The following is a 25,226-nucleotide window of genomic DNA, read 5'->3' on the forward strand; positions in this document are numbered from 1 at the left end:
CACTAGGCCCCCAACAGTATTGCCAGACATAAAAAAATACATAGGCCCCTCAGGTCCTTTGATGAAAATTTACAGTGAAAAAAAACCCAGTAGGTTAACAACACTGTCAAAAAATCTACGGTAGTGTTGCCAGATGTAAACAGAGGGCAATAAACCCCCCCCCTCATAAAAGGCTACAGTGCCCCCCACAGTCTTGCCAACTCTGCTCTCAAAATATACATCATAAAAGGCTACGACGAGCGCCACAACCTTGGTGTTTTTTTTCGGGTAAGAGTTGGCAACACTGCGCCTTACGAGACAAATCCATTAAGGCGATCGAGCTCCAAATGATGGTTCGAGCTCCAAATGATGACTTGGTACCGGGCCACTAGGTCTACTTAGATTCATCGGTTACATATTCGTAAGGATAAATCCCTTTACGTCTAATAAGTTTTATGTCTACCTTAGGAAAACTAGCTCTAGTTATTTTGAATTGCTCGTCTGAAAGTTTACTCGATAGAGCGTCCAAGCTTGCAGAGAGAAATCTGCACGAGTCGAGAAATCTCATCTCTACGGTTTCTTTTGTTCCTGGAATCTTAACTTTCTTACTTATAGAGATATATCGTTCTTCGTTTTGAGCAAGAATATCTATTTTTTGCGTGTTGCATCCAAGATTCCTAATTAAGAGATGGAAGTCGTAATTGGATCCATTGTGAAAAAAATATTGGTTAGAATTTAGGCTTCTGGATTTTAAGGTTGCATGTGTTACAGATTCCACTGATGTAGTTTCCGCTGAAATGATTATGATGAAATACTTTACTGTTATCAACCGTGAAACATGAATTGCAGACCGGACAGATTGTGATTTTGCAATTCGATAGCAGATAACGGAAGCATCGATTTTGATTTATTCAACACTGTACCAATTCTCCCAACTTCTTCGACCATCTTCTCAAAAAAGTTTTTGATTGCGTCCGGTCCTCGGTATATGTATGGTTCATTTATTTTATCCTGCATTACGACAACGTATCCGAAACTATTTGGTTCATGAAGCTGGTACGGTGTTGTGGAAGAAAGTTCTTGATCAGGATTACAATGCGAAAGAGGTTTGAGGAAGGCCTCAAAATCTGCAACGATGATGAAAGGATGTTCCAACAAGGCCTTTTGCATTTTAAATTCTTCTACTTCATTCGCTTTGGGCATCATCATGCGAGCCGGTCTGTTTACACCGCAATAGACTTTATGTTCGGCAAGGTTTTGAGCAGCAATTTGACGTCCGGTGTATTTTCTGTAGTCGTCTTGTATTCGATCGTCGAACGTGGTCGAGCATCTTGGACAGACCTCAATGTTGTGTTCATACTTGGTTGTTTGAATTCTCACCAACCGTGACATTGAACGAATGAGACAGTACGAATGAGAACTTGTCATCGTCAGCAATGAGAAGCAGATTGATTTCCACGGCATCAACAATATTAGTTATCCTGACGGGATGTACGAAATGCTTCACTGAAGTATATGAATAAACATTTATAGCTAATCGTTTTCCTGCCCTGTTTTCAAACTTTGTTATGTCAGAAATAGCAACAGGGTATTCGATGCCTGTCATAGCATATTTAATCTCGTCGATATATTTCTTATAGTGACTAACCCGTTGCGGATTATCTATCCAATGAACCGGGTGAAGTGCCGCTGAAACGCACCACATAAAACACGTATTGTCGGTGTCATGAATGTTCAGCACGGCTCTCTTATGCTGAATTTCTACCGGAAGTGGAACGTAGCTGAAGCAGAAAAAGGCGTAAATTTGTTTAAATAAGCGATTAACGTGTGAGGACTTCCGCATAGAGACCAACCTGATCCCTTAGCCTCAAATTCATCATGTTTCCTAATCAATTCATTGGTAATATTCGAATAGAACTCATTCAAATTATCTGCCAAATAAAGAACTTGGTTTTTCGTTCGATGGTAAAACATATTCGTTGTACCATCGGGTTTCTCGTATTCGGAGAACAGATCAACATATACTTTTATTGAATTGTTTTCAGTTTAATTTTCAGAATATTTACGACAGATGTTTTCATTTCACTCAAGAAACTAGAAATGTCAGAGCCTGGTTTCGAAGTAAAAGAGAAATTCTTAAGCTGGCCGTTGAATGCAGATCTAATTGGTTTATGTCTATTGGATAACTTCATTTGCTTGGAAGTAGAAGCTTCCGTTTATGAATTATCGATTTTCCTTTTCGTTGCGGCCGATGGTTTGCAAATTTTCAGATGTCTACTTAAATTATGAACGCTAATCATCTTTCCGCATCGAACACAAGGCTTACAAGGTAAGAAACGATTTTGAGTGAATTCCATTTTTTTTATCGAGGTCAACACGTAACACCCAATCAAGTCAAAATTCAAAAAACAAATAGTTACAAAATACGATATAATTCTCAGGTGTTATTTAAATACAAGTTTCTCGGGGACAATGTAGCTTTAAAACTATGGTTGTAAAAATACTAGGGCAACAACAGATCAAATCAAACTTAGTTGAAACTATGGTTGTAAAAAAACAGCACTTAAACACTATCAAAATAAAAAAGTTCTTACCTGCACCAGGAAGTACGGAGCGACGACACTACCACTGCACTATCGGGTGCTCTTCTGGCTGATTTTCAGTGCTCGCCGCTTTATATAGTTTTTTCCAACCAATCAGAAGAAACCACATCATCACATTACGTCATATTCAACCAATCACGTTATCGCAATTGCGCAATAGACTACGCTAGAATTAGGTCAACGTATTACGTAATAGATATGAGTCATCGCATTACGTAATAATATTGCGTAATAGATATGTCATCGCATTACGTAATAATATTGCGTAATAGATATGAGTCATCGCATTACGTAACATTGTGCAATAGATATGAGGTATCACATTACGTAATATTGTGCAATAGATATGAGGCATCACATTACATGCGATAGACGTTCCAAAATGTTGCTCCTAGATGACTTTGTCATCCCTGACCGGAAAAGGGGAGGGAGTAACATAACACACGCACAACCTCTGAAAATTTTACAAGTCCAGCGTTAAAAATTGCAAATATCTCCAAAACGGTGAGGGATAGCACGAAAATAAATCGAAAAATCTCCCCCCATGACCGCCTTGTCGATTTTGGTGATGTAGAGTACGTGTACGAAATTTGGGGGTCCAGGGTGGACCAATTGCCGATCGTTCGTAACTTCGAAGGTTGCATTGGCGTGTTCATGTCCTCCCTGACTGGAAATTCAAAAAAATAACGTAGGCTCTGAAAATTTTTAAAGTCCAGAGCTAAAATTGCGAATATCTCGAAAACGGTGAGAGATAGCGCGAAAATAAATCGCAAAATCTCCTCCGTTGACGCCCTTGTCGATTTTTGTGATATAGAGTACGTGTACGAAATTTGGAGGTCCAGGGTGGGCCAATTGCCGATTTTTTTTCGATAGGATCATCGTAGAGACATGCGTTAGCATCGGCTCCTAACAAAATGAATGTAGGTTATCATGGTTGACCCCTCTGTCGAAAATTTTCCAAGTCCAGCATTAAATTTTGCAAATATCTCGAAAACGGTGAGAGATAGAGAAAAATAAATAAAAAATCTCCCCAAACACCACCTCTTGTCGATTTTGGGGATGTATGCCAAGTTTGGTGGTCCTGAGTTCAAGGGCAATGGGGTGTGTGCACACCCTCCAAAACTTTGATCACTCGTAACTTCCGAACATGTAGTCGTAGAGAGGTCGGGTTTAGTGTGTTGGTCGAGTCTCGGTGTCCTGTGTCCTCCCATACCAAAATTAGTATAGGTCATCATAGAACCAATTTTCATCAATCGAAAATTTTCCAAGTCCAGCAGTCTCTCTATCAACACGTGCTGGGTAAAAAAAAAAAAAAAAGGGTTGGGGGTACCTCTCTTTTGCACCATATGACCCGGTAACACTTAGGTTAATTTAGACCGATAAAAAAAATAATCAGTGAATAGGTTGTTATATCACGTAAGATCGTGAGGTACGAAAACTTAGTTGCACAAAAAAAATTGTCATGAAAAGCTACGAGGCTAAGTCGTTAAAAAAATGTGCACACAGGGCTCATCCTTTTGTGAAAATTTAGTTGCCATGAAAATTGCACTAAAATGTTGTTGAACGCTATAAAATCCACAAAAAAATTGTCATGAAAGGCTATAACTGAGGTTAAATCGTAAAAAAAGAGGGCTCATCCTTTTTTTTTTAAGTTGAACCGCTCAATATACACTACTTATAACATTCAGAATAGGTAGGCAAAAACGCAACGAAAAATGCAAAATATACACTAAAAATGTATAAACATCAAAATATGTGACTTGTGACTACAATAGGCACATGCAGGCATTATAAAGTTCATGTATTCATCTCAGAAATGGCCTGAAACGGATTTAAAAGTAATAGCCTACATTTTCAGAACAAGGAACAAAAACTACATTTTGGAGCTAACCCTCAGCCTACTTATGACATGTGTTATTGTAAAAAAATACAAAACAAGAAAGTTCAGCCCACACAGTCTTTCAAAGGTTGACGCAAATTAATAGTTTTATTGCTTTTTTAAGAAAGATTATTCCACTGCAAAGCTGATTTTTTAGGTCAATGATTCGCTTTGGATACTTTGAGATATTAAATTGATACTTTTTCACTCTACAAAATGTTATCTTTCTCTTTGTAGTAGTTTGTCGGAAATCAGCAGTTACGACATAGTTGGATCCTGAAAAGTGTCAAGGGAAGGACCAAAAATAATAAAGCAGGGTGCCAAATTCTGGGGGGACAGGGGGATTTTCCCCGCAAACAATATTGGCCTCAAAAATCACCCCTACCAAAAATTTTCGGGGTGGAGAGTTTTAGTTATAACCAACATGAGATAACCAATTAGTTTCGACTTATATACTATGATAAGGATAATATCGAAAACACATAAAGTAGTGTGGTTGGGAGTGTTGTTAAAAGCGCTCTCTCTCTCTCTCTCTCTCCCTCTCTCTCTCCCTTTCTAGGGATGAGATCATTGACAGATCTACACCAATAACAATATACACAGCACAATAAAAGTAAAACAAGGATGCAAGACAAATATAAATAAGTAATGTGTTGATTTCTATTAATAGAAATCAAAAACTAAACAAAAAATTATCAACTATTTTATAATTTATTAACATTTTAACCAGTTAAAGGAATTATCTTGCTACGTTAAAGACAAATTAATTCCTTTATAGGTATTTAGTGGTAATATTTGTTTAATGTTTAGTAATCTACTTTCATATTTAATAACACCATAAATATGTATATCATGTCCGAAAAGTCACGCAACCCGGTGTTTACGACCATATAACGGAATAGCGAAACGGAATGAGAAGAAACGCTTTCTGCCAAGACAATGCCCTGTATATTAGGAAAATTTAGAGAGACAAACATATGTAAGAACATGCATGTTTTAATAACAAATAAGCAAAATGTTGCCAAAGGCGGAAAAAAAATTCAAATCATGTGTATTGATGCACAGAACTCACTGAGGTAAATTATTGCAACATTTCACAATACCAACGAACAAAGTGGATGACCATCTATTGAATTTGACAGAACAAGAACTTTGACGAAGTTTCAAAAACATTGCAGAAGGGAATAAATGGGCTGTTCCAAAAATCGATGTTTTCACAATATTACGAGGGACACTGGCAACAATGTTACTGTCACGTGTCACTAACAGACGTGTTTCACCTCAGGCTATCACACTAAGGCACTTTTAACAACAAAGGAGAAAGTGGAACAGCCCATTTATTCCCTTGTGCAATGTTCTTGAAACTTCGACAAAGTTCTTGTTCTGTCAAATTCAATAGATGGTCATCCAAATTGATCGTTGGTATTGTGAAATGTTGGAATAATTTACCTCAGTGAGTTCTGTGCATCAATACACACGATTTGCTACAAAAAAAAAAAAAAAAAAAAAAAATTCCGCCTTTGGCAACACTTTGGTTATTTGTTATTAAAACATGCTTGTTCTTACATATGTTTGTCTCTCTAAATTTTCACAATATACAGGGCATTCTCTTGGCATAAAGCGTTTCTTCTCATTCGGTTTCGCTATTCCGTTATACAGTCGTAAACACAGAGTTGCGTGACTTTTCGGACACTCTGTATATGTGTGTGTGTGTGGGGGGGGGGGTGTAAATTAAAATAATCCTCCCCCACCTGTCTTCAATGATTTCACACCCTGAATGTAAAGCTCTCATCCGATAGATGGCCAACGATGTTTATTCCCGCCACCCCTAGCGAATCAGCGCAGCTAACGATCGTAGCGAGACTTCCATTTTAAACTCTAGACTAGAACAAGACCAGACAGTTCGAGACTCACGACGAGGCCGAGAAATCGAGTAAAGACTGACGCTTAGTGTCCGAATCTCTTTTCTATTTCAGTTATTTTACACTGTCTTCTACCTCTTGTGTTAATCGCGACAATGAGGATGAGTGGTGAAATTCACGATATGATAAAACACAATAGTAAATCCACGGTACGAAAACTATAAATGTTATTTAAGCACCTCAGTAGAGATTTATTGTGGACCCCACCCTGAGCCCTTTGACCTCCCTTATAAAATATTCTACCGTTGTCAACAATTTCTTCTCAACTAGATACCTACAGAAGAAAGCTCGGAGTTGTGTTCCCCCAAACAAGACCGGTATTCAGCAACGTTGGAATTAATGCTGCGATAGGCTAAAACAGATTGTATTTTTCGAAATAATTCGTTGACTTCCGAGTTTAGAATGGTGACCCAACTAACATGATGATCGTTAGTTTTAAAAAGGAACTGAGCAAATTCTACGGTAAATATGCGATATCACCCGAACGGATTTCTTCAAATTAACAGGAGAAACTACTTACTGAAATCAGTTTCTGTAGCATTGTCGAAGTTCTTCGAGGTATTTTCTTTCGCGGAAACTGAAAACTTCACCATAGAATGATGCACAACAAGAAATAATCACTTTTTATGTAAGGAACTTGCATTTTCTGACAACATTATGCCGTTATTTCCATTATGTACCTGCAGATGGCGCAAGCGTCGAAAGTCACGCGGTCTCACCAGTGTTTCCAAACGTGCCTTTTTCTTACGATATTTTTCTTTTAACTATGCTTACCTAACCTAACCTAACCTTGCCGGAAATAGTACGTGGGGCTATCGTGAATGGTTTTTGGAGCTATCCGTCAATGGTTCGTGGTGCTATCCGTCAATGGTTCGTGGGGCTATCCGTCAATGGTTTTTGGGGCTATCGTGAATGTTTTTCGGGGCTATCGTGAATGGTTTTTGGGGCTATCGTGAATGTTTTTTGGGGCTATCCGTCAATGGTTTGTGGGGCTATCGTGAATGTTTTTTGGGGGCTATCCGTCAATGGTTTGTGATGACATAATGAACACGAAAGTAGGTATTTTTCGGTGAAGAAGGTTGAAACACTGCATACCCACTCCAAATCCCACAAAACCCAAGCACGACTCGCGATAATTCATGACGAGTGTACGCCATATTGTCTGTTACCCAAGCGGAACAAGGAAGACAAATAATGACTCACAATATGAAAAGTTGAAGTTAAAAAGTTATGGAAAAAGGCACAACCTCACCTTAAAGAATCTTCCGCAATACAGAATAGGTAAGTTTTCAATGCTAAAATTAACGAAATAAACGAGTTAGAGGTGTTCGGGCGATATCGCATAATTACCAATTCGACTTTAGAAGCAGTTTTATTTATATTTTAGTTCTTTGCATATTAGTCATGAAAGATAAAATGAAAAAAATATAACCTGGAAAATTTACAAGCAGTAGTTTTTCTACAGCAAAACTTCTTCAAGCGTATTCTGCCAGCACTACATAAAAATAAATTTGAAGGCAACAGGCTGACGCAATTGGCAACTTATGAATTTGAATCTTCTGATTCAAAGTGCTACGTCGCCGGCCGGCTAGGAGTACGAGAACTCTTCTACACCCAGAGCTTGCTGGGTTAAGTAACAATCTTAATATCGCATATTTACGATTTATTAACAGTAATAGCTTTAACTAGAAACTAGTTAACAACACACGGGTCTCAACACGTTTAAAAGATATTTCTACTGGGTTACTTACTTTACACAAGCCTTGCAGAGGTAAGTCTTTCAATTAAATTTCAGCTCTGCTTTTTTCAACAGATTATTAACAAGAAATAGTCACAATATTACTCACATAAAGACTTGAAATAACACAAACTTAGACTTACATTAAAGTCATCTTTCACATTTTTTCATGACCAGAAACCAAACCGAAAGAAAAATCTCTATCTTTTCCCATCGTTACCAACCTCGCACAGAAAATGATCATACCTAAATGTGTGATAACACTAGATATCTTCAATGACCATACAGGCCCTCCTATACGTGTGATAATACTAGAAATCTTCTTTGACCGTACAGGCCCGTGTTATACAATGAACGAATAACATTGGGTTAAATGAACATGTACATAAATTAAACAGAAGTAATAAGTATTTTGCTACCACATAACTTGGGTCGTTGCAAAAGTCAGTGCAATAGTACACTGTAAAAAAAAATACACTTCTTGTACACTTTTGGTACACTTTCTTGCATATAATATGCACAAGATGTGTACTGAAGGTGTTGCAAAAGTGTACTTAAAGTGTTCTAGATGTGTGCGACCTGAAATGACGAAATTTTGTACACTTGTTGCACACTTTGGGGACACATTCAAAGTTGTGTGCACTTCTTCAACGCTTTCTGTACACTTTTGTTTAAAGTAAGTGTACACTTCTTGTACACTTTTGTAGCACATGATTTCATTTGGTGTTGTTGGTCATATCGATTGTTATTTTATACTTTTTTGACAAATGAATATCTTATGAACATAAATCAATTTCATTATATAAAGCAGTAACACACTTGAAAGCAAGCAACATTAAACAATAACAAAATATAACTATTTTTTTCCTGGAACACATGGAAATCGCATTGCATCATGAAACTATCAATACTTTTTTGTTTAATGTACCAATTTGATAATTGGATATATCTCATTAAAATTGAAGAAGGAGCAAGTTGAATGTTCCGAGGAAATTAATAGATTTTCTTAAATCGAACTATTCATCTTTAAAGCACACCAAAACAGATTGTTAACTTCGGAGGGCTGGTTGTTCCTACACCGGCCGCTAGATGGTTCTGTCAAAATGTGTACAAGAAACATAAGTTTTTGTACAACAAATAATGATACGTTTGATTGTAATCATAGTGAAAAATTGTGCTTTAACACTCTTCGAAAAATATGTGAACATCTAAGATACAAATTAAAGAAGAAAATGTACTGCAGTGAATAAAAGTGAATCTCCCATGAGCAACCTTTTTGATTCTGGACTATATAAGTAGAAGGTACGTGTGTCGCAGAAAAACAAACACGCATCTCACAAAATTTAATGTTCACAGTTGAAAGTTGTTGCTTTTTCCTCCTTCAATTGTCAAGTTAAATGTGAGTCAACTGTATTTTTATTCTAGAAACTAAGTCTGAGTACTGAATTGCGATATATTTCATGTGTGCAAGAAGTGTCGCTCAAGTATTTACACAAGTGTTCCAAATGTGTAAAGTGTACCAGAAGTGATCAAAAGTAGTTTCTGCAGCACACTTCTTACACACTTTTGGGATACCTTTATATTGGAAGTACTTCTTGCACACTTCCTGTACACTTCTTTTGCTGCACTTTTTGTACACTTCCTGTACACTTTTTAGCACTTCGTGTACACTATTGAAGCACTTCTTGTGCACATTTAATGTGTACAAGAAGTGATCAAAAGTAGTTTCTAGGAAGTGTTCCAAAAGTGTGCAGAAAGTGTATTTTTTTTTACAGTGTAGCTACTTGATAAGGATGTTTTTAAGACAAATTTTAGAGTTTAGAAACACATATATTGCATATTTGCAATCAAAAAGTCATGTAATAATGTACAGTACATTGTTCTTCACTGATAATTTTCACCCTGAAGGTTGATTTTTTTTCTGGAATTGCTCTACTAACTTGTTACCGTTTCAGCTATTTACATAATACTGGCTACGCGATACTAACGTAATTACCGGAAAGGTAACGTATTACCTTTGTGCAATTACGCATTAAGAAGGACTTTCTACATGACACGTAAATTAAGCGTAAGAACGCATAAAATACGTATAATACGTAAGTACGTAAAAAAACTAGAATCAAACTTAAAAATCAAAAGAAAATATGGTTTTTGTGATGGTTATTATCATGTATGGCATTTACAGTGGCAGAAAACAAAAAAAGGCTTTAAAAAACTTTCCTTCCGAATTTGTATGTGCTCTTATTTATCAACATTTAAAGTGGATAACCATTATTTCAATAAAAGTTTTAATAAGGAAGAAGTACTCTTTTTTCAGTGTTGAAAGCAAAATCGGTTAATTTAAAAATAAGTTGTTAAATGTTCTGTTCAATCGGCGGTTTCTTTTTCAGTACAACGCATAATCAACGTGCTTTTATTACAGTTAAATATACGTATGCAAAAGGAATTTGAATCCAAATAAATTGTCATTAATCGTTATGTTATGTTATAAATACAAGTACTAGTGCAAAACGTGTATATCAGAGGTTTCTTAATTTTTAAAAATATATGAAAGAACAGTTCTATTTTTAAAAATCTGTTGGTGAGGGCGACGTCGTGATGTGGCTGTATAAACAAAAATAATGATTTTACTCTGAAATATGTAAGAAAATTAAAGTTTAAAATGTAATATAATGAATGTAGTATATTACTAATTTACGAAAGAAAATTAGTTTTCTACATCTGAGTAAAAAAAACCGTTTTTCTACGCGAAGTAAATTACAGTAAATTACGCGGCTTACGTAAAAAATGTAACGAGGAAATTACCTTGCCAATCCTGCGTGTTACCAACTTACCCGATATTTTCGTCAAGTATGTGCAAGTATCTGCTGTAATTTTTTGACCTTGAAAATATTATCCTCAGATAAGTGAGAAGCTGACGAAAAAAATACCTCACTGCTCGATTGCGTCACGGGCCATGCACATTTGTCAAACTGAAAATTCTTCCCGGGTTCAAAATAGATCCTTGCTCTTTACGTCCCAATTGTGTGTCGTGGAAACGTTTAATATATATTCAATACCGTTCCATTTGCAAATTTCGGTATCGATCATTCGCTGGCCTTTATGCAACCTCTGCGAAAGAAAAGGAGAGTGATCTATCATTTGTTCTCCGCCGCGGAGTCATGCGAGGCCATTTGTGACATTCGCTAACAACGAAATAACACAGGATCCGATACCCACGCATCCTCGCCACTGATCCGGAGATCTGGAGATAAGGTCCGCATTGGAACTCATTTGGAACGGCACGAACCTAACCAGCATGCAACGGGATGAGATTTAATCTTCATGGATGAACAGAATTTTTGCCGGTGAAATCGTTTAGGAAACGTATCTGCTGTAATTTTTTGACCTTGAAAATATTATCCACAGATAAGTGAGAAGCTGACGAGAACCTGAATCATTTTGAGGAGGCAGGGGGCAATCGCCCCTCCCGAGATTCTCATTGAACTACAGCGTGGCCAAAAAGTTACGTGGCTTTTCCTTTGATATTTCAACAGCATAAAACTGCGCTATGCATACCTAGGTATATAAATCTAAATCAATACCTTTACAGAAACTTTTAATGAACTAGAAAATCTCTAGCCTTCTTAAACCCGAAGGTTTATGGCTGCAGCAACACAAGCCCTTCATCTGTCCCTATGTTGGGGAAGATCTAACCACTCTTTTCCATCCTTACCGATTTCCTGTAGGTCCATCTCAACGTTATCCCTCCATCTTCGTCTTAGCCTTCCTACTGGTCTCTTACCATCAGGTTTCACAATAAGAATCCTGTAAACTCTTCTACCCTCTCGCATTCCTGTCACATGGCCTGTCCGCCTAAGTCTTCTTGATTTAATTATTCTAATAATATCTGAACATGAATACAAATTATGTACTTCTAAAATATGCAACCTGCCTCATCTCTTTTAGGTCCAACTATTTATCTAAGGATTTTATTTTCAAATACTCTTAACTTTTGTTCCTTTTACGTAATAACAACTGTTAAAGTTATTTGAAGAAATAGTCAAAGTATCAATTTCAAGCACTAGCATATATTGTGTTTAGCGTACAAGAATATTACCATGTCTATGAATATTACAGACAGAAAAAGAACGAACGAGGAAAAATCAACGTCCAAGTGGTCGAGATTGCTAACACAGAATACTCCGTGATTTACCACACATACTACTCACCAACATTGATAAGTTCTACACTCAGCCACCAGTTGGCAGCACCAAACAAATACACATCATAGAATGCAGTGTTTCTATTATTCGCAACAACATCAAAAATAAATAAAGATTACAATAAGTGCAAAAGTTGCTTCCTTTTCTGTCAATGCATTTACGAAGTCGTTTCAGAAAGTTACTGACAATGGTCACATTAGCCACAAAATGGAGAAGAAAGATATATTTGAAATGTAAGAATATGAAGAAAGTAAATGCAACCATCTTATAACTTTACCCAACGTTATAACTGAAATTTTATATGCCGGGGGGGGGGGGGGAGACTCTTTGCAGGGCTCGAGGCTGCAAATTTAAGTCATTTGTAATATATGGGATATTATTTATAAGTTGATTGATTAATTGACTTGCTTTATTTTACTTCGCTTCTTGTGCCACTTTTGGCTAATTTGCGAAGATGGGAATGAGCGATGATATGAAGAAATTGATGAATGGACATTCACAAACATCCATGCCCAGGCCAGTGGCGCAACTACAGGGGGAGCAGGTGGGCATTGGCTTCCCGAACTTTCGACGGAAGTAAATATTAGGGGGGCAACGGTAGACAAACCTTGACGGCCAAGGGCACCTGCAGGGGGGCACATATGAGCAATTGCCCCCCTCGATCTCAAATTTTATGCAAATAAAAATACATTTCGTAAAACGTTTATTATAAACAATAAGAACGAGAGGGGAAAAGTACATGAAAAGAAACGTTTGTGTATACATAAAAGGAAAGAAAGTTTATATTGTTTATATGTTAAAGGTGAATGATGCGAGAATTTTTCACAATAGCGCAACCATGAGAGCGCGGGTGTTTCAAAGATAAAAGGTTATCCCCGAAAAGTGTACTACAAAAGAAAAATTAATGAAAATGTTTCTGAATGGCGGCCATGTTTTTTCACAATAGTGCAACTGTGAGAGCACAGTTGTTTTTCAAATCAACACTTCGCAACATCTTATTTGACCGCCCCGAAATAATTCTAAGTCCCGAAATCGTAAACTTAGCAACATTGCACTTCAGCTCCAGGTGAGAGTAGCCAACTTTGAGTAGGTCCTTCCACTAGACGAAAAACGCTGCGGTGGTAGATTTTCAATTTAACACTTTCCATGAACTTAGAAACTATAAACCGCTATTATAATACGCAATAAAACAGAAATAATAAATTGTAAAAAGAACCTTGAAGGATATTTACGATTCTGCTTGCTCGACTTGAAATTTGTGGGGGTTTGAAACACTGAATAGAGTTTTTCTCCACCTGGATGAAATTGCCATCAAGTTTGTGCAGAAACAAGCAAATTTGTGAGAAGTTTATGCGACATTTTATTTACAATACCTTGCATAATATCGAACAGTTCTCAAAAACATATATTTTACACGACTTGTAGAGAAAATGTGCTTGAAACACAGGAAGGTGGGAGACCTCATAAACGTCAACATGTTTTAAAGGGTATAAAGTAGTTAAGTTAACGTAGGGCAGTTGGTTAGGCGCTGCTATCTTTATTTTTCATCAAGCGTGAAAGGTCGCGGGTTCAAATCCCACCCTCTCCTCTTTCTTTTTTTTTTTTTCCTTGTTTGCTGAACAGATACCGTTGATATTAGAATATTTAAAAAAAATGAATTAGATGCACACTTGAGGGACGTCCCTTCTGAGCATATTTCCTTCCCCTTAGAAGTTGGAGACTTCCAGGATTTAAAGTTAAAACTTTTTTTTTTGGTTATTGTTCACATGTTGTGTTAAGACACACATCATGATTAATTCATAAATCACATATATGTATTCAGGATGCAAAATGTAATGTTATTTAAGTTATGTGTTTTTGATCTTCACTGACACCTAAATTATAATTATTGATTATTGGATTTCGATATACTAAAAAAATATATGCAGTTATGTTAAGTAGTGATGTAGTGCAGTACTATAACGAAGGAGAGCGTTTAATGAGTTCAAATTGCTAAGATTGGTAATTTTATGTCCGTTCCTTCGTAATGAGTATTGTCAATCCCGTCACCACCATCTTACCATGCGTCTAAAAATAATAGTAAATCGCTAATTAACATAAATAAATTGTTATTGCGACGAAGGCAGATTCGATAAGAAACTACTAATAAGTATTTATATAATAATAACCCACAGCGAGACAGCCCTTGAGAGCCTTGGCTTACCTACCGACTGCTGGTCTCGCTCCCACACTGTTCCTCCGTCACCTGTTATAGCGTGGAGATCTTAGACCAGTATTGGGGTGACGGGTGGTCAGCCCGACGAACCCCCAGCCGTTGTAGGTCTTCTCGACCGGGTTACCGCTCACTCATTCGGAGCTCCCCAATTTCCTCACGATGGTGGGTTGCCACCGGCCCTATACGTAGGCCGAATAAATTCCTCACTACTTTGTATCTAAAATGTTTGTCTTCCTTGAACAGAAAGTACGAGTATCAGATATAACAAACTTTCCGCACTAACTTTGCAATATTCGATACCACCATTACAGACTTAGCTCTATGTAACTTGATTCTGCGCATTCCACGTGGCATGTGACTTCCTCCTATCATCGAAATAACTTTATTTTACTATTTCCTTTCCTCTCGTAAAATACAGAGACCAATGTTAACTTCTTAGCACGGTGGATAAACTTCACACCCAACGATATACTCCTGAAAAAAATCCTGCCTAGGTGGAGAATCGAACCTACGACCTCCCTCGTACGAATCAAGCACGCAACCTCTTCTCCAGGTAGCTCATGTTAAAATTTGCTACCAGTTTGAAGAAACCAATTCACACATAATGTCATATCTATAATTTCCTCATGGCAATTTTCATGAGGAAACGAATTCAGATAAAATCAAGAAACGCTGAAAGGAAAAAATGATGAACATGTCTATTGGCGTTTTGTCATATTTTGTAAATTGTGTAAAAAATCCTTGTTTTGAACAAGCAATCGTTTAGTTACGAAGTATTTTGTTGTTTGTTTAAAGTAGGAACAGGAGAGCGAAAAGGAGTCATTTGAACCAGACCCCGTTTGACAAGAAACTTCAGCTTTTTTCCAAAGACTGTATGAAAAGAGAGAGGAACGTATGAAATATAAAGTATGTGTGAATTTAATACAATGGAAACCTTGAAAGATAATACTAACGAACTTCAAACTATGAAAAACATATTTTCGTGGTGGAAAACTCCAAGTCATTTTTGAAACGTGATGTTTTTCTTTATTATGAAGTGGATATATGGGACGATACGATCCCTCAGCAAGAAAATTTTCAGTAAGCTACATCCAAATTTTCAATGGTCATAATTACTAATTAGGGTCCGGAAGTTGATGAAAAATCAACTTTTTTCTGACCCTTAAAAACAATGCTAAACCTGATATCATGTCCGATTCCCTTCAGTTAGAGCCGGAAAACACTTTCTATTTTACATATTTTTTGCTTTTTTCGGCCTTTTTTGACTTTTAGTTTATTTTTCAGTATTTTTAACAGTTTTTGTTACATTTTTACTTATTTTTGAGGTTTATCTTTCTCCTCCCCTGTTGTTTCGTGTTTCGTGCATTTTAAATGCATTTACTATCAAAACTTACATATTTAGATTTCTTGACATGGTCCTTTTAGCAAATTCACCATGAATCGAAAATACGGTCAATGGAAAAGCATAATATTATTCTTAACTGAAATGTTTGGCAATGTATTAAAATACTTTGTGTGAAGATCTACTTTGAGGTTCTTTTTCTGGACACTTTTATCGCTTTAATCTGTAGTTTGAAAGTAAAATTAGTCACAATATTAAATGCAATTACACTCTGGTGTACGCGAAGCAGAACTGTATTTTCGAATGCTGGCCGAATACAGTATCATAGAAGGCCCACTCTGAAAGGAGATGAGTTGGTTGATTTGGTGTTTTAAGTAAACTTTATGCATAGTAAGGTTAATCGGGACTGGATCTACAGTTTAAAGTGGGATCCGAACCGAGTGCATAAAATAACGTGAACCGTGTGGTGTAGGGGGGTCGTTTGCTTATAGAATGGAAGGTCATGGGTTCAAACCTACTTATTTGCAAAATCTTTTTCGGGAAGTAAACGGCTTTGGGCGAGAATGCTTATCTACGTTTCTTGGATATTTCCGTTGATATTTATGCGATTTATGTCCAGCATTTCCGGATGCAGAAAGTTGACATGTAAGTTCTTAATATGTGTTAACTTATAACAGCTGAATGAAAGGAAAAGTATTTCCTAAAATCCTGCCAATCACTGAAAGATTAAAATCATTAGTAGAAGCATTACTTGAGGCATGCACAGTAGCGACGATTATGGAGTGTGGAGGGGTAGATGACCCCAGATGACCCCGCACTATGCTAAACATTATCTACCAAGGAAAAGAAACTGTCCTTGCCCTCCACCTCCCCCCACCTTGCCCCATCAGTTTTGAAACCCAATCGCCGCTACTGAGCATCCATCGCATAAATATTTACAGTAATATCATATAATATTGTATTACGTTATTAGAACACTTGGTACTCAGTAAATAAAATGGAAAAAAATAATCAGGAAAGGCTGGGATTTGAACCTACGATGTTTCGATCTTGACGAAAACAGTAAAAAACGAAAGTGCCGTCATCTAATCAACTACTCCAAGAGATCGCTAACAGAAAGCTCAGTAAAGCACGTTAATCTCAGTTGAAGCAACATTGTGCCGGAGTTTCGAACCATTTTTCGCCAATAACCAACAAAAAGACACACTTTACAGAATCGTGTGGTGTTGTGCAAGGTATCTTTACTAAACATTTCGCATAAAATCATCATAAATTTGCCTTCTTCCATTCAAATGTGGCTGCAATTCTTTCCAGGTGGGTGAGAACCTGTTCAGTGTTTCACAATACACATAAATTTCCCTATTTTCAAATTCAGAACGAAAATCTTGAAATATTTTCAAAATTCGTATTTCCACTTAACAATTTTTGTCTACTCATATATTTTATTACTGCTTTAGGGTATCTTTACTTTATGGAATGTGAAAGAATGAAAAAAAAATCACAAGAGCGTTTTTATTCAGGAAGAAGAAATGTTGCAAAGTTGGCTACTCTTAGTTGGCTCTGAAGCGCTATGCTGCCAAATTTACGAATTCCAGACTTTGAAATTTTTCAGGGTGGTCAAATAAGATGTTGCGAAGTGTACGTACAAAAGAAATTTTAGTGAAAAGGTTTTCACAATGTCAAAAGGAAGACGCTGCATATTTACTAAATAAATAGGCTCGGATTTTGTAACGCGAAAGACGAATCGATGCAAAAGAAGATCTAATGAAAAAGTTAAGCAAAAGGGAACCCAATAGAAAATAAAATTTAATGAAAAGGTTTCTGAAACGCGAGAGGGAAGTTCTGGTATTGTTAGTGCTTGCATAAGTAGGGTTCATGTACCGCGAAACGGGGTAAAAGCGAAAGAAGACAACTGACCTTGAAAGTGGATACAATAGGAAAGACCCGCTAGGGAGGGTAGGGGAAACTGACGTGAAGGTTGAAGCACACCGAATTGAAAACAAAGGACGTTGGAAGCAGCACTCATGACATCAGGTGACTGAAGACATCGCCTACAGTGAAGCGGGAGATGTGAAATTATATTATCTTGTCATCTATGTCAAAACGGTACGTTTCCTCACAACTTGATCAACTAAGTCCCCTCTACAACCCCTAGAAGTGTGTAATAGGAATTCTGAATCGCTCTGTATATGTGTGTGTAGATTAAGATCCCCCCGCCAACCTTCAATGAATTCACACTCTGCCCCTAAGGCTTTCTAGACGGCGTAGTGGTAACGTCGCCTTGTAGTCAAGGGGTGCAGGGTTCAATACCCGGTTCAGGCACATTCTACGGTTGTTCGGATCCCACATTAAACCGTCCTGATTAACCATGTTCGTTTCGATTAATTCAGAGTACAAACACAGCAACAAACACTCACTTCCTCACAAGTTCCTTCCCCGACTACAAAATAATCCAAACAAGATTACTTTGAAAAGCTCTGAAACGACAGAAAGTGATACCAACCTATTTCCTTAGTTTTATCACTCACGGGAGAGAAGATATCAGTTTCGAGATAGAAATTACGCTGTGGAATCAGAATCATTACAACAGAAAAAGTATGTACACAATGTTTAAGTAATATAGTGCCATAATAATACAAAATATTCTTATGTTCTTAATGTGTGCAATGTATGCAATTTACTTTTGTGCTGTTTACACATATCAGAAGTTTGTTCTTTTTTTAAGATACTTTTTTCCCACCCAAAAGTTCTATTCCAAAGCCCTTTCCACCTTTGCCCCAACCCCTAATGTCAAATTCTTGACTCGTTTTAAAATTCGCGAAATACAAAATAATTTGTAATTTATGTGATCTACATGAAATTTAGAGCAATGATAATAGCTTCTTTCAGTTATTTTATGATTAATAATTATCAGTATCCTCGTGATCTTATTAATGTGCTCATAAAGTCACACATTGGTTATTGGTCTGTTTGCAATGTTTTCTTCTACTTTCAGCTGCTTTCAGAGAAGCACTAAGATGCTCAGCTTTTCTCTGAGGGTTGAGGCCCGTTTATCCAAGATTTCACGCGTCGCCATGTGATCCTTTGGGTGCTTTGGTTCCCTGTGTTGGCGGCCGCAAGCAGAGAGTCTGCTATTCTAATAGTGCAAGCAGTGCTTGCATTGCTTGTACTATATCTTCGTCACTGACAACAACACAGGTTGATAAGCGTAACATAAGATTTGGCTTCTCATAACTTATCGGTTCGAGAACAGAGAGAAACATTATCCATAGAAGCAACAACAGAAAATTCAGGAAATTTCACAGATTTGATAAAATTGATTTTCAAATATGACCAATTACTTCAAGAACATTTCAGACATATGCAATAAAATGAGATTCACAACTATTATCCGCGTTCTGAAATTCAAAATGAACTGATGAAAGTAATGAGCAACAAAGTCAAAATGGCTATATTAAAATAAAGGTTGTAAGTAGAGAATTATCAAGTTCACGTTCTGCTTCAATATTTACTTTCCTTAAGTTCGAAACTTCTTCTTTTACATCCTACATTATTTTGTAGACCTTACGTGAACGTGACCTAACACACAACAATGTTTAACATTCAACAGTAATTGTTCATTGTTGAAGCTTGTGACAGTAGCTATGAAACTACATCCAGAAACTGACAGGCTGGCACCTATAAGAATTATATTCTACTCTTACTTAATGTAAAAGCTCTTTATTAAGTTTAAATATCGGAGATATACTGGCAGCTGCAGGTTAGTATGTAAGTTTTTTTAAAAAAATTGTTATTTTTAGTCATTTTTCTGCAATTTCTGGCGAATAGCGACCATGCGGATGAGTAACGATGTGATTAAATTAAATTAAAGTGAATGAACACTTACAAGGACATTCGGAATCATCCAACTTGTTCTCCTCCTCCTCCCTGCTATGTTCCTCTTCTGCCTCCTCCTCCCCCAAGACCTTCCTGTAAAGTTGCCAAGCAGCTACAACGTGATGGAACACACACTCGGGGAAAGTCCATGCGACGTAGCACTGTGGGGTGCTATTGAAGCAGCTGAAGGAGATTCTGAAGATAGAGAGAGATGTGTGGTTGGTCAGGGTATGATTGTGAACATTCATTAATTAAAAAAGGAAGGATTCCCCCCAAAATGCCCATCCTCCACCCGCATACATTCGGAGGTATACGATTTTGCTCAGGTACTTTATAATAAACCCTGGGCGTCTTTTTCGCGAACGTCTACGGATTTCCTCGTTTTTTCTTTTTTTCCCTTTATTGTATAATTTATATTTTGGTTACAAAAAGTGGAACGGACAAGAACTGTTCTGATGAAGCCAGAACAGATTTGGTTAAGAAAATGTACGTATATTAATAATAATTATAATGATAATAATAAAACCAAGTAATGAGATATAAAAATGAAAGGTTAAGAGTACATGGAGATGTAGAGACACTGTAGATGTTAGAATCTGCAAATATAGAAGGAAATCACTACATTGATTAGTGGTTAGGTAATATGTAAAAGAAATGAAAAGAAATATAAAAATAAGATAAAGGAGAGGATTAAATACAAATGAAAAATGAAGAAGCAAGAAATATGAGCATAAATACAGGATATTAAAGAGAACGAGGAGAAGGGCAAGTCAGTGGTTAATGTAGAAAAAAAGAAAAGAAAAAAGAAAAACAAGGGAGGTAGGTTGGGGGAGTATGCTGGAGTCCAGTAATTGGAAGAGGTACTGGAAGAGGGTATGAGGTCAGGGTATGATCTTGAGGAAAACCAACGACTGGACGAAGCTCATCAATGGTAACCCAGTGAGGAAACAGACGACCGTGGGCTTCCATTGGAAAGGCACCTTGCAAGAAAACGAAATGAAAGAACAGTCGTAGCTGAAGGAAATCACGGCGACTTCTAGCGGAAAAGGCGACATATGCACACCGCACGAGGAAACATGCACAATCGAGAGTTTAGCCCAGATGGAAACAGAAGCTCTCGAAGTTTGTCATCAAGATGTTTAATTTAATTTAATCACATCATTACTCATCCACATGGTCGCTATTAGCTAGAAATTGCAGAAAACTGACTAAAAATAACATTTTTTAAAAAAAAACTTACATACTATCCTGCAGCTGCCAGCATCTCTTTACTTTTGTAAGAAAATCTGGTATTAAAACTTAATAAAGAGCTTTTACTTTAAGTAAAAGTACGAATAGAATTCTGTACGTGTCAGTCTGTCAGTTTCTGAATATAGTTTCATAGATACTGTAACAAGCTTCAATAATGAACAATTATTGTTGAATGTTAAACATTGTTGTGTTATAGAAGGTTGCATGCTTGAGTGCAAGTATTGAGCTGGAGACTGTTCCATCAGAGTACCCAGAGCGTACAGAAGGAGGCGTGGTCTGGTTGGAGCCATCCCACGGCGATATGCCGGTAGAACGTAGTCAGGAGGGTAGAAAATAATCCCCTGAAAAAGAATCTCCTTCCAACTCTGACGACAAGGAGTTGCAGAGGGAAAGTACCCCTGAAGAACACCAACTACACTGAAGTGTTTATATGAACCTATGTATGAACCTTTCACATAGAGACCACAGCAGAGTTACACCATGTCGTTCGTCAATACGGAAAAGTAACTCTGCACCGTCCTCAACCAAGGAAGCAGAAAATGACGAGAAACTTCCTTCGTCTTTGAACTGCTACGTAAATGCTTCCAAAATATTATAACAGACAGTACTTTACACGAAAGCATTTTGGTTCATGGACGTCCGCAGGATTTTTTTCCAGGGAGAGGCAAGGAAGGTATTTTTTTCCAGGGGGGGCCAAACAAGGCACATTTTCCCCAATGATAGTGTTGTTCCCTCAAAAAAAACGTTTCTTAAATTTGAGTTTACCATGTTCGTGCAATAATAAACACGTACTATTGTGGCTCAAATGAAATTATATGTGTGTAATATATCATTTTTGGTTGATTTTCATTTTCCAGGGGGCCCTCCCCTCCGATCGCCCTTGTTTTGGTTAGCTGTTTCAATTACAATGTACAATACATACAGCACGAAAGGCACGTCGAGTTACACCGTCAATGCTGTGTGCACGGTGTTTACAATTGGAAAAGCTAAAATGTTTACATCTCACTGGCCCGCCATTACATTTGCACTCGTGACAGTGACGTCGCTTCTGATTGGTTATGCTACAAGAAATGCTACGAAAATAGGACCGACCCTATCCTTGAGAAATGCCATGAAATATGCCATGGCATCTGAAATGCCATAACATTTCTCACTTTACACGGTAGCTTTTTGGTCATGGCATAAATGTTAAGAAAAATTCTAAGGAAAATGGTTTCGTCTAAAGTGGGCATAAGACTCGCACCATGTAATGCCACTATCTACCAGTTTGGGATATGCGTGCTGAGCAAAGAACCAATAAAGTTGAAAGAAAGCCTGCAGTGTCATTTACGACTGCTCGTAGTAGACACCAAGGAAGTCCCCAAGAGGAAGGACAATCGATTGTTTTGATTTTAGAAAAAAAAAACATTCTTAAAATTGCTTCATGTTTATGGCACCGTACATATAGATATATGTTTCAATAAAGAAAGTTCTTTTCTGGTAAACGGCCCTGTAAAATATTTGAACAATTTGATTAAAGCAAATAAAATATATATATATATATATATATATATATATATATTCTGCTGATACTGTATATATACGAACCTACTATAGAAATGTTTGTTGAATGTATTAATGAAACTCTAATAATTTCAATAACTTTTATTCCGGTGAATATAAAACATTCTGAATGTACTATATAATCACAACAAAGTATTATTTACAAGTCTTTGTAGCTGATTTTTTTTAAAATAATAGTTTGCAAAATATCAGCTACCATGTTTATTTCGAGTTTAATGATAATGACACACATACGGTTTAACATGGTTACTCTTTTGTATATTATTGTACACATAATGTTTGTTGGTTGGTTGGTTTGGTGTTTTAGGTCAACTTTATGCACAGTTAGGCTAATCTGTACTGGATCTACAGTTTAAAGTGGGATCCGAACCACTATGTGTTTCCACCGGTTATCGAACCCGGAACACGTGATTACAAATATGTTCATATGGGTCATTCATACACAAATGTACTAAATTAAACAATAAGACTCCATGGTTTTATACATTTAATATACCCAGAGTTTTAGTTTTAATACTAAGATTGAGATCAGGTTACATACGTTTAAATCATCATTTATATAAAATTAATGTAGTTAATTCACCTATGTACAAGTGCAATCTAGACCAGGAAGATGCTCATCATGTTATATTTCAATGTCCACTTTATACCACTCAAAGGGAGATCTTATTCAAGAATCTAATAAAAAAAGGAATACCTCTTCCAAGCTCTTTATCCTAATTCATATCGTCACCAGATGTAACAATTGTATTTATCATTTTTAGATTTTTTCATGATATTAATATAAACATATGAAAATTGTAAATATTCAAAATTTGTAATTTGATATAGTCACCAGATATAGAAATTGTATTTTTTTATCAATTTTAGATTTTGCACGATATTGATGTAGAATGTGAAAACTATATGTATTCGAAATTTGTAATTTGATGTAACAGTATCATATTATTTGCATGACTTATTTTTAGGACAATTGGTGTAGCTAAAACCAATAAAGTATGAATGAATGAATGAAGGTGTTTTAAGTCAACTTTGTGCACAGTAAGACTAATCTGTACTGGATCTACAGTTTAATATGGGATCCGAACCACTATGTGTCTCCACCGAGTATCGAACTCGGAACCCGTTGATTACAAGGCTATGGCGCAACCACTGCGCCATTGGGGAAGGCCCAAATGGTTTGTTATTTTTGCCTATAAAAATTATGTAATTTAAAATTAAGAGACACTTAAGCCTGTTTACAATTTGCTTATTACAGTTCCTTTTATATGAGCTTCACCCAATTTTTTCCCTCTCTTAGAGCCTAATAAACACCACTAAATGATTACGAGATTAAGGCACTTTCATCAAAAGTGATTTTCATATCTACAAAATCAGGCCCGTACCAAGGATTTTTTTGAGACGGGGGCCAAACCCGAAATCACCTTGGTTATATGAGGCGGTGCGGATACGAAGGGCGAACTCAACAAATACTGGTTTCCAAAAAAACACATTGAAGAAATTTTGCACTCGGGCAAACTCAACAAAAAAGGCATTTAAGCTATGTTCGCTCTGGAATGTCTAAATGTGTTAAGAAATATTATATATAACAAACATTCTAAAGTGAGCAAAGAAAATGAATATGAAGGAACATTCGTCTGTCTCGATACGTATTCTTCGCCATAGTTCCTTTTCTTCTTTGCATCCACCTTCTTCCACGTCTTCTCGTTTTTCCCTCGCTTTCTGGAGTATCCCTCAACTTGATTATCCATAATTCATGTAATGAGATGGTGATAACATTCCACCAACGTGCGCAATAGAAGTGACGGGAAAACTAAACTATAGTGTAAATCACCAACCCTGAGACCTTCTGTAAACAAACGGTCTCACCGATTCGATGTATCACTCCGCGTCAGCTGATTCATGACCGAAATCATCTGCTGTTACACTCATAGTTCGCCGCACCTATTCATTTTATATAAGAGCCTCTGAATGTGAGAACTCGCTCTCAAAACATCAGACGAATATGCAGCCGCATACATTGTTACTCTCCCGGTCATTCTCTCTTTCATAAGCCTTAAAACTGCAGACACTGACACACCATTGCACTGGGATACCAACTTAACCACTTCATTTACTGGTTTCTCAGGATACCACTGACAGAACGTTACATAAATATTGAGTACAATCTGTTTCTCACCCCTTTTCAAAGGCTGTCCTTGTTGGTGTTTTGAAAACAAGCTCGGAGAACACGAAGACTTTCCCGCACGCATAGAACACGGCATGTTATTTTTCTAAGGATAAGTCAGGCAAAATTACTAAGTTGCACTACTTTCTTGCTGTTCACATGATTATTTTTAGAAAATAACCAATGTTATAAAATATCATTATGTACACAAATCTCTAAGCTCATTGAAAGTTACAATGCATATTACTACAAAATGTTCACACTTATCTTGCCTTGCCATGTCACCAAGTTATTTTACGAAGTGCACTACATTTAGCAGAACAAAAATCGTTATTAGGATGCTTGTCAAAGTTTCCAACCGCAATAAATTTACGAAATTTCTTTGTATTGTTTTGATCATCATCATCAATATATTTATTGGACTTACAGCAATGCATATGGCTGTTTATGCCCATTATATATTTTATTTACATAAGATACAATTTA

At 36.8% G+C, this 25,226-nt stretch overlaps 1 protein-coding gene across 2 annotated transcripts in view; it reads right to left on the reverse strand.

The window, feature by feature from the left end:
* LOC146000093 (putative tubulin polyglutamylase TTLL2) overlaps window positions 1–25,226 on the reverse strand; it is a 216,575-nt gene that overhangs the window by 188,875 nt on the left and 2,474 nt on the right. The window contains exon 1 of one of the 2 annotated variants that reach the window (XM_083137427.1): window positions 8,135–8,282. The exons of the other annotated variant lie outside the window; for it this stretch is intronic. The gene's annotated coding sequence lies outside the window, so the exon portion shown is untranslated. Of the gene's footprint in view, window positions 1–8,134; window positions 8,283–25,226 lie in introns of those variants that run through there. 2 annotated transcript variants of the gene reach the window in all.

The sequence above is a fragment of the Lepisma saccharinum genome, chromosome 16 (assembly GCF_977018435.1).
Source record: "Lepisma saccharinum chromosome 16, izLepSacc3.1, whole genome shotgun sequence".
Lineage (NCBI taxonomy): Eukaryota > Metazoa > Arthropoda > Insecta > Zygentoma > Lepismatidae > Lepisma > Lepisma saccharinum.